Below are 12,149 nucleotides of genomic sequence, written 5' to 3'. Positions count from 1 at the left end.
GGTTGATATGTCATTTGTGGATTGTGTGGAAGAATGGTGTCGAACCGGAACCGGCTCAATAGGAATGACATTTGGGAAGTTTTGAAATGTGGATGTTAAGAACAATGCTTAATCTCAAGTGGACTACACACTTATAAACGTAGAAATACCGTAATGAAGTAAACAGGGGAAGAAAGATAATAGCTGAAAGTGATCAGAAAGAGGAAATGGGGAAAGGTACGAAAAGAACGGGAATGATAGACGACAATAGAAATGGACGAACAAACAAACAGATTAAGTAAGATGGTCAGATCAGACAACGATGTAGAGGTTCCAGTTGGAACCTGTCATATTACAGTTACACTGAAGAAGAACCAAAAAGCGCACCACATTTTAAACTATTGTGTTCTGTGACTCACACATTTTTGTAGCCAGGTGGTACTCCCCGACACCTGATGATGAAGCGTTACTTCTTTCGAGGTTTCATCGTAAGGAATTATTCTGCTTTCCGAAAAAAAAGGTATACAACTTTTTTGTAAATACTTTGTTGTCCGCAAAATCAATTGGGTATATCTGGAGCAAACATCGATACATTGAAATAGTAGGATTTTAGTACATGAAATCAATGTTAAAATTATGGCAGCGGTGGGATTCGAACCCACGCCTCCGAAGAGACTGGTGCCTTAAACCAGCGCCTTAGACCGCTCGGCCACGCTACCCACAAGAGTGCGAGGGATCCAATATGTGTAGAAATCAGCGGGTTATGAGTACTTACAAAATACTTTTTTTATTTTGTGCGTATTGTAATACATACACGCATTACGCAGTACTGCCAGTTAGGTAGTACTCGTTCCTAAATTGTATGTTAGCTGCCGTAGGGTTTACCAACACCGCTCATAGGTATATTAACCGTCACTGTATGAGGCCGCGTCCTACGTTAGTCCAATTAATTGTAGGTGGACTTGGTTAGTTTTTCGTCTGTGGGTCCGATTGCATTTCTAACTTGTCATATACGAAGAAGATCTGAACCCCTGAATGTGGTAGTCTAATCATACCACATGTCCCGTAAGTTTGATACAGGTTTACGTCGTCATAAGTTTTTTATGCATTTGCCTTTCAAAATGACATCTTATGGTAAATTTAACCGTCATCAACTATCTACTGGTCACAATCAGATCCATTCCAGTTGTCCGCGCAGACAACAGACATAAAAAGCAATTAGAAATGTACGATACTTTCGACGAGAGGAAATGTGGTCGGACAACCCCTAGTAATAAGTATGATGAGAGTCAGGGTGAAAGCAGCAACCAAAACAAAAATGTGATCTGGAAACAAGACCATAATTAAGCTGTAAAAAGTAATTGTAACAGAAGAAATACTAAAATACAAAGGTCAAGTCTCAGGCCGATTTGACATTCTAAGTAGTATGGGAGAAAATTATGAAATGACCAGCAATAAGTGCCAGCAATAAGTGTCGTCACGGCCGCAAGTAATAACATACGAAAAGTGAAAAATGGCAGGAATAAGTAGTTTGACCAAGAATTTGAGGAAGCTGAAAATAAGGTTATCAAATTATGCAGAAAATGGCTGCAAGCAAATAAGAATCCTGACATATCTGCAGACACTAAAACAGGCTAATAAAATAAATTGCAAGAGAGAGGAACAATACTGGTACCTAAAACAACTCACTGAAACTATTCATAAATATTACCAAAATAATAACATTTTAATCAGCAATCAAGAAGGCCAAACAGTTGCACTACGCACAAAAAAATTAGCAACTCAAACAATAAAATAAAAACCATACGGCACATCACAAAAAATGAGACAAATAGGAACATAAAACCTGGCAATATCAACCACAAAGTTGCAGCCTCAGATTTCAACAATTTTTTTCTCACTATAGCTGAAAAAAACAGTGAACCATAATAAACAGTCTCACACAGAAGCTATTGAACTACTTAACAACATGCAAAAAAAACATCTAAAGTAGCACTTCATTTCAGAAGTACAGCTCCTAAAGAAATTGAAAAAATCATAAAATGACTTTAAACTCATATTCCTGTGGATACGGTGGCATATCAAGTAGGATTTTAAAATCATGTGCAGACTTATTCAGTATATATTGTGCTATTTGCGCAAACAACCTACAGAAACTGGTGTGTTCCTAGATAGATTAAAACATGCAGGAGTGATACCAATCCACAAAAGTGGAGCAAAGGATGATATATCCAACTATCAGCCCATCTCTCTGCTGCCTATGTTCTCAAACGTTTTTGAGAGAATAGTGTATGATAGGATTTATAGTCTCACTACACAAAATGGCTTATTGGCTCCTACACAGTTCAGCTTTTGTAAGGGCTCCTCCACAGACAGAGCTATATTTAACCAAACAGATGAAATTTTGGGTGAACTAAATTACAAAAGGTATCAAATGGAGATATTTTGTGACCTTGCAAAGGCTTCTGATTTGTGTTGATCACAACACACACTTAAAAAATCTTCCACATTATGGCATTAAAGACAAATCTTTGACTTGGTTGGAATCATACTTACAGAACAGGAAGCAAAGGGTTGTCTTAAGAGGGACAGGTATAGTATTAAAATCAGACTGGGGAAATAAAAAGTATGGAGTCCCAGAGGGCTCAATTCTTGGGCCACTAATTTTCCTAATCTACATTAATGATCTACCAATCACAATTAATAACAGAACAAAAATAGCAATGTTTGTCGACAATAGAAGTATCCTCATAAAAGGACCCAACTCCACAATGCAGGATACAGCCATGACAGTCTCTACTCAAGTACACAAATGGTTCACTGTGAATAGCCTAACCTTAAATCTTTCGAAAACCAATATGATACACTTTCTGACAATAAAAATAAAGTTCCTGACATACATGTTAACAATCACAAAATTAATGAAACAACACATACAAAATCCCTAGGTATCCAGATAGTCAGTAACGTAAGATGGAAAGAACAAATTGATCAGCTGGTCAAGAAGCTTAGCTCATTGTGCTTTGAACTAAGAGCTCTCCATCAGTTAGTGGACAGAGAAATAATGTTGTTGTCATATTTTGCACATTTCCTTTCTGTTCTCTCTTATGGCATAATCTTCTGGGGAAATGCTGCAGTTGTTGAAAAGTCTTCAAAATGCAAAAACGAGCAGTGAGACTAATATGTGGGGGCGCTAATGGGGCATCTTGCAGAGGTCTCTTCAAATCTCTCAGGATACTTACCATCACAGGTCAGTATACATACTCACTCATGTTATTTATAGCCAACAATAGGGAATTGCTTCAGAAAAATTGTGACATCCACAACCATGACACAAGACAGATGAAAAATTTTCACCAAGGCTCTGAAACTCTCACTAAATTACAAATGGGAGTTACTGAGTCAGATATAAAAGTCTTCAATAAGCTCCCTATCAATATAAAAAGGGAAGTGCACAATGTATAGGGTTTCAAAAGGAAACTGAAATTACTCATCATCAAACAAACTTTCTATAAAATGAATGAATACTTACAGTTATAAGGAATAAGAGTTGGGGAAACTGCCTAAGGAAAGCACTCCCTTAAAGATAAAGTGTGGTGCTGTTACTTGTAGTTTAATTGAAATTGTGGTGATAAAATTTAAATTTATCTATGTCATTAAGAGAATGTGAACTCCCATGTATCCCATACTCGTGAGCATTCACTCAAACCTCTTCTTAAGGAATGCAGTTAAAATTTGTATTCAATCCAAACCATGACCATGAAGCAAATTTACCTGCTTATATATGTTAGTAGCATAGAAATATGCACCATCACTTATTCTACTATTTTAAACAGTCACTTAAACTGTTTTTGGCATAAGGCAGGCTTTAATCCTGCATGTAGGTAATTCTTCTTGGTAAATAAACAAATGTCTGTGCAATGTGATGTATAAATGTTCATGTACTATTGCATTGTATCAATTGACTTGACCTATATTACTTGTACACAGGTTGTATAATATGTACTCAACAGGACCAAATAAATAAATAAATAAAATTAAAAATGTATGACGCAGTCAACAAAACTGAAAGAAGCTTTAATCACAAACATAAGGCCATGAAGTATAAGGATGGTAATTTGATATGCCATTGAACCAAGCAAAATTTTATCAACAAGCAAGTAATATTTTGACAGTCTAGTTGACTGTTCTGATCCAGACTCACCAATTACAAATTCCTGCAGCAGTTCTTAAAATGATCACATTCCAGAAACAACATATGAACATGTGCTGGGAAGTATTAAATGCCTAAACATGGTAAGACAAATGGGACGTTTTCCAGCTGAAATACTAAAATATGAAGGAGAAGCACTGCATAGAAGTTTGTTTCACCTGATACACATACTGTAATCTGGGAAAGTGAGACCATAACAACAGAACCGAAAGAATCATTAATAGTCCACACACATAAAAATGAGACAGGGAAGACTTAAGAAGCTATAGGGAATATCATTAGGGCAATTTCATCTCAAATCATACAGGACATATCAGTTCATGATCTTGAATTTCTATGGACTACCATCAAAAAAAAAAAAATAACAGGTACTACATTATTAGACCAGAACAACACAGAATGTCATGAAAATAACAATAAAATAACAGACCCACAGAAGTGGCTAATAAACAACAATGTAGGAAAAGACAGATTGCTACCGACCATAAAGCCTGTAAAGTTGCAGGCAGGCACAGTTAAAAGACTCTTACATATAGCTTTCGACCATAACTTATCATCAGTAAAAGAGAGAGAGACACAGCATTCACACACACACGCACACACACACACACACACACACACACACACACACACACACACACATACACACACGACCATCAACCCCAGCATCCCAGGCCAGAATAGATTTAACAGTTACTTTTCAAAAATAGCATAAAGCCTAATTACTAAACATTATAGCTCACAAACAGATAGTAAAACATTCCATTCAGATACAAGAACTTTGTGAACTTATTCAAGTCATTAAGTTATTTAGGCAAGAATGCTGTTCATCCTCAACAAAATATTTCCATTCTGTATGTCTGAAGTCCAGGCTTATTTACACAAGCTTTGGAGAGCTGATACATACAATTACAAGCAAAATTCACCTTAGAGAAGCTGTTCAAAAGTGAGTGTACTGCAACTGAAAACATTCTCTGCACGCTGCATCATGCTTCGCTAGACCCTATGCAACACACCTGCATCCACCATTGCTGAAGTGTCAGGCACACAAGTCATTAGGTCATGTGCATCCAATGCTGGCATAATATAAACTTGCTCCTTTCAGTATCCCCACAACTAAAAATCTATTGAGTTACGGTCTGAGGAATATGGAGGCCAGAATGTTGGACCTCCATGACCAATCCATTTCCCCAGAAACACTTAATTTAAATAGTTACACATATTCATTCCCAAGTATGGCAATGAACAATTATGCTGAAACCACAGTTGTCACCAAAAAACAAGTGGAACATTTTATAATGTGTCAGGCAAAGTATTGCAAAGACACACATGATACAGGGGTGCATTCAATTCATCTGGCAATAGGTAAGCCCAAAAGTGCTCCTCTCAGGATTCCAGGCCACAGATTTATGCCAAAGTGTCCCAGAAAGTAGAGTTCACAGATGGTGTGGGCTGTGTTCCGATCAATAATGGCTGTTGTGGAGGTTGAGAATACTTTCATGAGTGAAGCTAGATTTGTCAGTCCTTACCACACTATTTATAAAATGTTCACTATCTTCCACTTGGTGCTAAATCATTCACAAAAGAGTACTCGTCGGATGTGGTCTTCTGGCTCGTGTTAACATGGAATGATATGGATGCAGTTCTTTATCGTGCAACACGTCAACAACCAGTACTTGAGGTTCCTGGAACTGGCTTGCAATATCACAGGTACTTTGCTGGAGTGATTGGTGAACAGCTTCAAGAATCGTTTTGTCTGTTAGCGGAGTACATCCAATCATTGTACGACCTCTTTCCACTACTTGCGAACGAAGATTACTGTTTTCCCGAAGGCACTGCTACTGGTGATGAAAAACATTATAGTCGAGATGTTGCCTTTGACAGTACCGTGCAGCATAAACACAATCAGCAGCGGCGACTTGGTTATCAGATGCACCCAAGGCCAAAAGCATATAGACATATTCAAAGACAATAATTGCACTTAAGTCACTGTGCTTTATGATGGTCTCCTGGACGTTACAAAAGGTGGAAGATGGTTGTTAGTACGGCGTGTGATCTCCATGGTTGTTAATGTGGTGTGCAATCTTGAGTAGCTGCCTTACATGTATTTGACGGGACCAGTTACGGCTGTGCACTGTGCGGTCAGTAGACACATGCATGTAGTTTAATGGATCCCACTATCATGTGACACACCACTGTCACGTGACAAAATGATGTCCTGCTTGTAAAGGTAAAGGACATCTAAGAAATAAAAAAGGAATCTAATAAGGGTTTGAACCATAGCACCATGATGGATGTGAGTCTGATGTCCCAGCAGTCTACTCAGTGAGTTATGATGGCTAGTATGGGAGTATTGGGCGATATACATTCCTCTTTTACATTCCAATGTGCTGCACCCTGTGACAGTTACCAGCTCCTCACTTTCATACACGTGTTTTCAAAATTTACCCACTCCAATGCTGCAATAAAAATTTTTCTCTTGAACATGGAGGAGGAATCACATGCCGACCTCAAAGTGTGGCATTTTTTTTCTTCACCATGTGTATACAACATGTCTGTCCTCCTGGAGAAGGAAATGCAATGGCTTATAGTTGGCTGCCAATTCCATTATTCGTAACAGAAGTTTTTGAAGTGCATTATGTACAAAACAAAGAATGAGAACTGTAGTTTAGTAATGAATGCAGAGAAGAGAGAATACATTCTAGTTGGAGGCTAAGGAAATGAGTAGTGGGTATCTCAAGAAATAATAAAGTTGTAACTTACACGAATACTTAGCAGAATAAATAACTACTAAAGCAGTAGGCCACATATGCCTACTGCCACTCCAACATCTCTGCTCTGAAGAGTTGCCTAACTGTTGCACGCAAGTGTCTCTTCTCCTGTGACTGTGCATCCATACAAGATGAGCATCCCATGTCCTGACAGTATGTTTATATGACATTTGTTCCAGGTTCTAGCAGACAGCAACAGATGTGCTTCCAAGCAACTCGCGCCAGGAAACCAATGGAATTGCTTTTGAAGAACAAATGTCATTCATATACCACTTGGATGCAAACACAGCTCCACCTGCTAGGTATGTAAGGCCAGGCACAGCCTCCAGCAGGCCAGTATGTAAGGCCAGGCACAGCCTCCAGCAGGCCAGCTGCAGTTCGAATTCCAGTTGCAGTACAGTTGCTCTTGTAGTTCCAGGCCAGGACTGGCTACCCTCGTAGTCCACCTAATGGAACTTTCTGAGACAAGCCATGGTACTCTACGCTATACAGTGCGGGTCCTCACAGATGCTGCTGTACAGCAATACAGGACGATGCTACCCAAAGATCTGGTATCACACAAGTAAACTCTGTCTTTGTTGTTTCAAGTGATCTTTAACGATCTTTTAGCTGTTGTTTTTGGACAAACATCATTGTGAATTTGTGCAGTCAATAAAGTGTTTTGTAATGCAACTTGAGAGTCATCTTTTAACACAGAAAGCAACTGCCTATAAAGTGTACGACAGGAAACTGGCAACAAGTCCGTGTCCACCTGTGTTAAAGTACTTTATCAAAGTTCTTTTCTCTCCCCTCATCCACCATTTAGTAAAGAATTGTTACTGTGGTGTTTTGGTACACTTGCCTTGTTCGCCATAGAGCCCATTGGTGACAAGATTTTTTTCATGTTGTCTATGGCTCTTGCTGTGTGCTAGTTTGTTTGCTGGAGTAGCTGTCTATTTTTTTCTCACTGGTTATGAAGTTTCAGCAAATGGATTTTTCCTTGTGTGCTGCTTTGTTTTGAGTGGGCAGTGTTTTCCTGTGTTTGGTGTTCTCTTAGCCTGTATTCAGTGGCTTTAGTTGCATTCTGCAAACCTTTTGATGGTACCTTTGTGTCCCACTGGTTGTCTTCCATTCATGTGTTGTTGCCAAAGAAATTCTCTTAGTTGATGCTGTTGGTCTGTATTGTTTACAATGGTTAATTAGTGCCTTTTTTGTATTTCTGTGACAGTTCAAGTCCCAGACTTGGCAGTGTATTTTTGTCTCTGGTTTGAGTGCCCTTTTACATTATGATGTCTACCCCATTGGTGAAGTCGTCTCTATCTCATGTTGTTCACTGACAGGAGCAGCAAATTCAGAAACTGCTGCAGGGGTTAACATAGATTTTGGCTGCAGCAGTTTCACAGCATGCTGCTCCTGTTTCTGCAAAAAAGTTTCAGGTGTTTGAGAGCCAGGAGGAGGACAGGGTCATGTACCATCAACAACTGGGACTGAATTTCATAGCTTACGGCATGCCAAATTCGCAGTGCAGTGGTCACTTTCTTGTTTTTTTGTGTTGTTGGGTTTTCTTGGACTCTCGTCCGGAAGATGTAGACTGCGACTTGTTGGAGAAACGCTTAGATGTGCATTTTAATTGTAGTGACAGACAAATGCAACATGTGCACACTTCGACATGGTGTCTTGGCATACCAGTCTTCAGCAAAGTGTTCCAATGAGTATTCATGAACATTGTCTGGGTGGGGTGTCCAGAAGTGGCATACTGGACCACCTTCAGTCAGGTTGTTTGCTATGTTGTTGTATCATGCAACATTCAGTTTCATGTTGACAGAATTCCACGAAAGCAGTCCCACCACTCTCAGCCCAGCCCTTGCTTGTGACACCGTCAGATGGCACCTCTTTCGTCGTTGGTTTTAGTCTTGTCATTGCCCACTCAATTAGAGCAGTCTCTCTTGTAGCCAAGCCTGTCGCCAGAGGCATCAGACTTGTCCACAGTCCGCAGATCGTTAGCCCTGTCACAGTCAGCCCACCAGCATCAGCAAGTCTGCCTGCAATGAAATCAGTCATGCAGTCAGTCTGCGCATCACCAGCCCTGTCACAGCCAACTCTCTTAGTCATTGACATGTCTGTCACAACAATGTTTGTCCTGTTGTAAATCCTGTGAGCTAACATCCCAAAGATGTTCAGGCTCACATGCGCTTCCTCTTCATTGAAATGTTTTGGCTCAAACTTGTCTAGGGGTTGAACCACATGTGTCGCATTACATGCCCTAAATTAGACTCTTTTGACCCTTTGGTTAAATTGTCTGGCTAATGGCAAGTTTGTGAAATTGTATGAAACAAAGTTAATGTAACAAGTAATAACAACATCGGGAACTAAATTAGCAACCCATAAATGATATAGGTCACACAGCTGCAATTTGGTTAGAATAATGTTTATTCAGAAAGAAAACAAATAGCAAAAGTGGTCGCATTTAAAATTACTATTACACTTGAGGGCATATCCATTTGACACAGTTCGATCATTCACAATCTCATCGCAAAACACAAGTCCAATACTCCAACTCAATATTTACATGAAAAGTTAGAGCTCACACCAGGCACGCGGCTGCTCACTGCTCAGGGACTAAGTCCCACAATACCATGCAACGCAAAATTCTAAAGCGTTTCCCTTTCTAGCTGCCTAAAGACCGACTGTCCACTTTTGTATCTCAATCTGAACTGTCCCTCTGCCCGTCACCGGCCACTTTTTCCAATGCCAAACATCCTCACTTAACTGACTAGGGCAGTTCCCTTTCCTAAGGCTGTCCATCTGATGGGCTTCACCTTATTCTACATTATTTTACATTTTATCCAAGCTTGATCTTTCACGTTCTACATAAAGTAACAACAATACCCATTACATAATAAACTTTACATTCTTTTACATAAAGCCAATACAATTTCCTTTTTAACTTTGAGTGTCATGGGTGGCAGTCTTGCACAAATGTGTTTTCTGATAAATAAATAAATAAATAACAAACAAAGTAACTTTTATGCATTCAACTTTACAACAAATATTCTATTACCTAATGATTCAATGAGGTGTCATTCTGCCACTGTTCAATGTGTTTTGTGTGGAGGAAATGATGATTTGATGCTTCACTGAAAATACTGACAATTTAAATTTACTATTATCTTTTAAACAAATAAAGTTACTGAGTTGATATTCACAACAATTGTCATTTTAGTCATGCACTTCTATAGGAAATGTCGATCGGTAAGACTGACTGAAGCGTTCAGATTTTAGCATTAAGGTATTTGTTACAAAACTTGATAATTTCACTTTAACAGTAAATCCTAAACTATTATAGAAAGGATCAATATTCAACTTTTATTGGGATCACCATGAAAATTTATGGAGGATGGCAGATTAAAATTACTGTGGCTTCATTCCCTGAATTATTACGGAGTTAAATAGTTTCCCTAAATTTTTCCTTTTATGGCCGATCTTAGGTCTGCTACGTCTCCCTGGCCACAAATGCCTTCTACTGGGTTTCCCTGTGACGTAGGTTCTCATCTGTCTCACTTGCACACTACAGCGCTTAGGCCTCAGTAGACAACAGACGCCTGTGGGTTTCCCCATCTCGTGGTGAATCTGCACCCTCTGTGACAGACAGTACTGGATGACGGAGTTCATTTCACAATTCTTGAAGCCTGACTTTCTGCCATATACTGAAATGAGAGCAAAATGCTCATTAACTCACAATCCTCAGACTGCCGGCCCTGTTTCAACCAGCCATCAGCAGCTCTGTAGATGCTGATGCCAGCTGTCTTGTCAATGTATTCATCACTGGCCTGGCCATGGCTGGTTGTATCGCCACCATTGCTATAGCCAGTCCTGTCGTCTCCACTGGCATTGCTGTGGTCGACCACGTGGCTGCTCCCATTGTTGCTGCCAGTCTTGCCACCTGCTCACCATCCCAGAATGCGCCATTGATCCTATTGCGTGTTCATGCAGGGTCTGGGCTGTGGCTTCTTTGGGGTTTCATTACAAGTTCTCCCGACACCCAGTGTTCCACGTCACTTCCTGCAATGGTCATTTATGTTCCCCTACACGGACAAGGCATGCTTGTTTTGTTTGGACCATTTTCCTGTGGTACTTAATGGTTCAATTCTATCTTTTCATGCAAATTACACTGAGCTTCTTGAAGTTGTTATGCATTGTTTTATGAACTTTTGCTATTCTTGTTCTCCAAAGTGATGGGCCCTACACCTCAAGCTCAGAAGTCTTGTTCATTGCATCTTCTACTTCAAGGTTTATGTCCAGTCAAGGGATCCTGTCCACAGCCCATGTTTCTGGGCTGGTCCAGCACCTTCCAGTCAGGTTCCTTTGCAACATTAGGCTCCAGTGCCTATAATGGCTCTTGTGCCAGCATCTGTTTGAATCCAAAAGCTGCAACTCAAAGGGTGTTCAACTGGGTTGTCCTGCCCGGCCATCATGCTCCCTCTAAATTAGCTGCGCCCAATGCGGTTCTGCACCTTCACCACAATGCAGCAGCCATGGCCAGCCTCTTCCAAGATGGCTTTGCCATCTCCTTCTTAAGTGGGAAGGATATTGTGTATCATCCGTAGACTGGATATATCCACTGCCAGTCCAATGTCTCGGCCATGCGGAGTTTCCTACCCACTGTCCGCCTGTGTATTAATATAAAATGGGTATTGCATGTCACAACATTGTGTTGCATAAAAACATTATGGTTATATGCCATTTGTTCCACACTCCACCAGGGGGCACAAACTACACTTCTGAGAAGTGCGCGCACCAGGAAACCGGCAGCATTGCTACCAAAAAACAACATGTCCCACAAATCACATGAACAAAAAATAGTTCGGCCTGATGGGTGTGTAAGGCTAGACACAGCCTCCAGTAGACCAGCTGCAGCTGCAGCTCGAGTTCCAGTTCTAATACAGTTGCTCCAGCAGTGTCGGGCCAGGAAACATCTACCTCACTGTCCATTTAACGGAACTCATCGAGACAAGCAACGATGATCTGCTGTGCTTTGCATCATCATTGTGCCTATGCTACTCATTGTGGTGTGGGTCCTCTGGTATTGTGCCAGTAAACATTGTGTTTCTTATTTCATGTGGTCTTGAATGATATATCATTTGTTTCTTAACAAATGTCATTATGAATTTGTGTGGTTAATAATGTGTTTTGTGTTACCTGTAAAT

At 40.1% G+C, this 12,149-nt stretch overlaps 1 non-coding gene across 1 annotated transcript; it reads right to left on the bottom strand.

Moving 5' to 3' along the window:
- Positions 1–616: 616 nt before the first annotated feature.
- Trnal-aag (transfer RNA leucine (anticodon AAG)) lies at positions 617–698 on the bottom strand. Its single transcript has one exon. It is a non-coding gene; the product is annotated as a tRNA-Leu (tRNA).
- Between the last annotated feature and the right edge of the window lie 11,451 nt (positions 699–12,149).

Source organism: Schistocerca gregaria, chromosome 1 (assembly GCF_023897955.1).
Source record: "Schistocerca gregaria isolate iqSchGreg1 chromosome 1, iqSchGreg1.2, whole genome shotgun sequence".
NCBI lineage: Eukaryota > Metazoa > Arthropoda > Insecta > Orthoptera > Acrididae > Schistocerca > Schistocerca gregaria.
The sequence above is the reverse complement of the archived record's forward strand: the minus strand, read 5'-3'. Positions and strand labels throughout refer to the sequence as shown.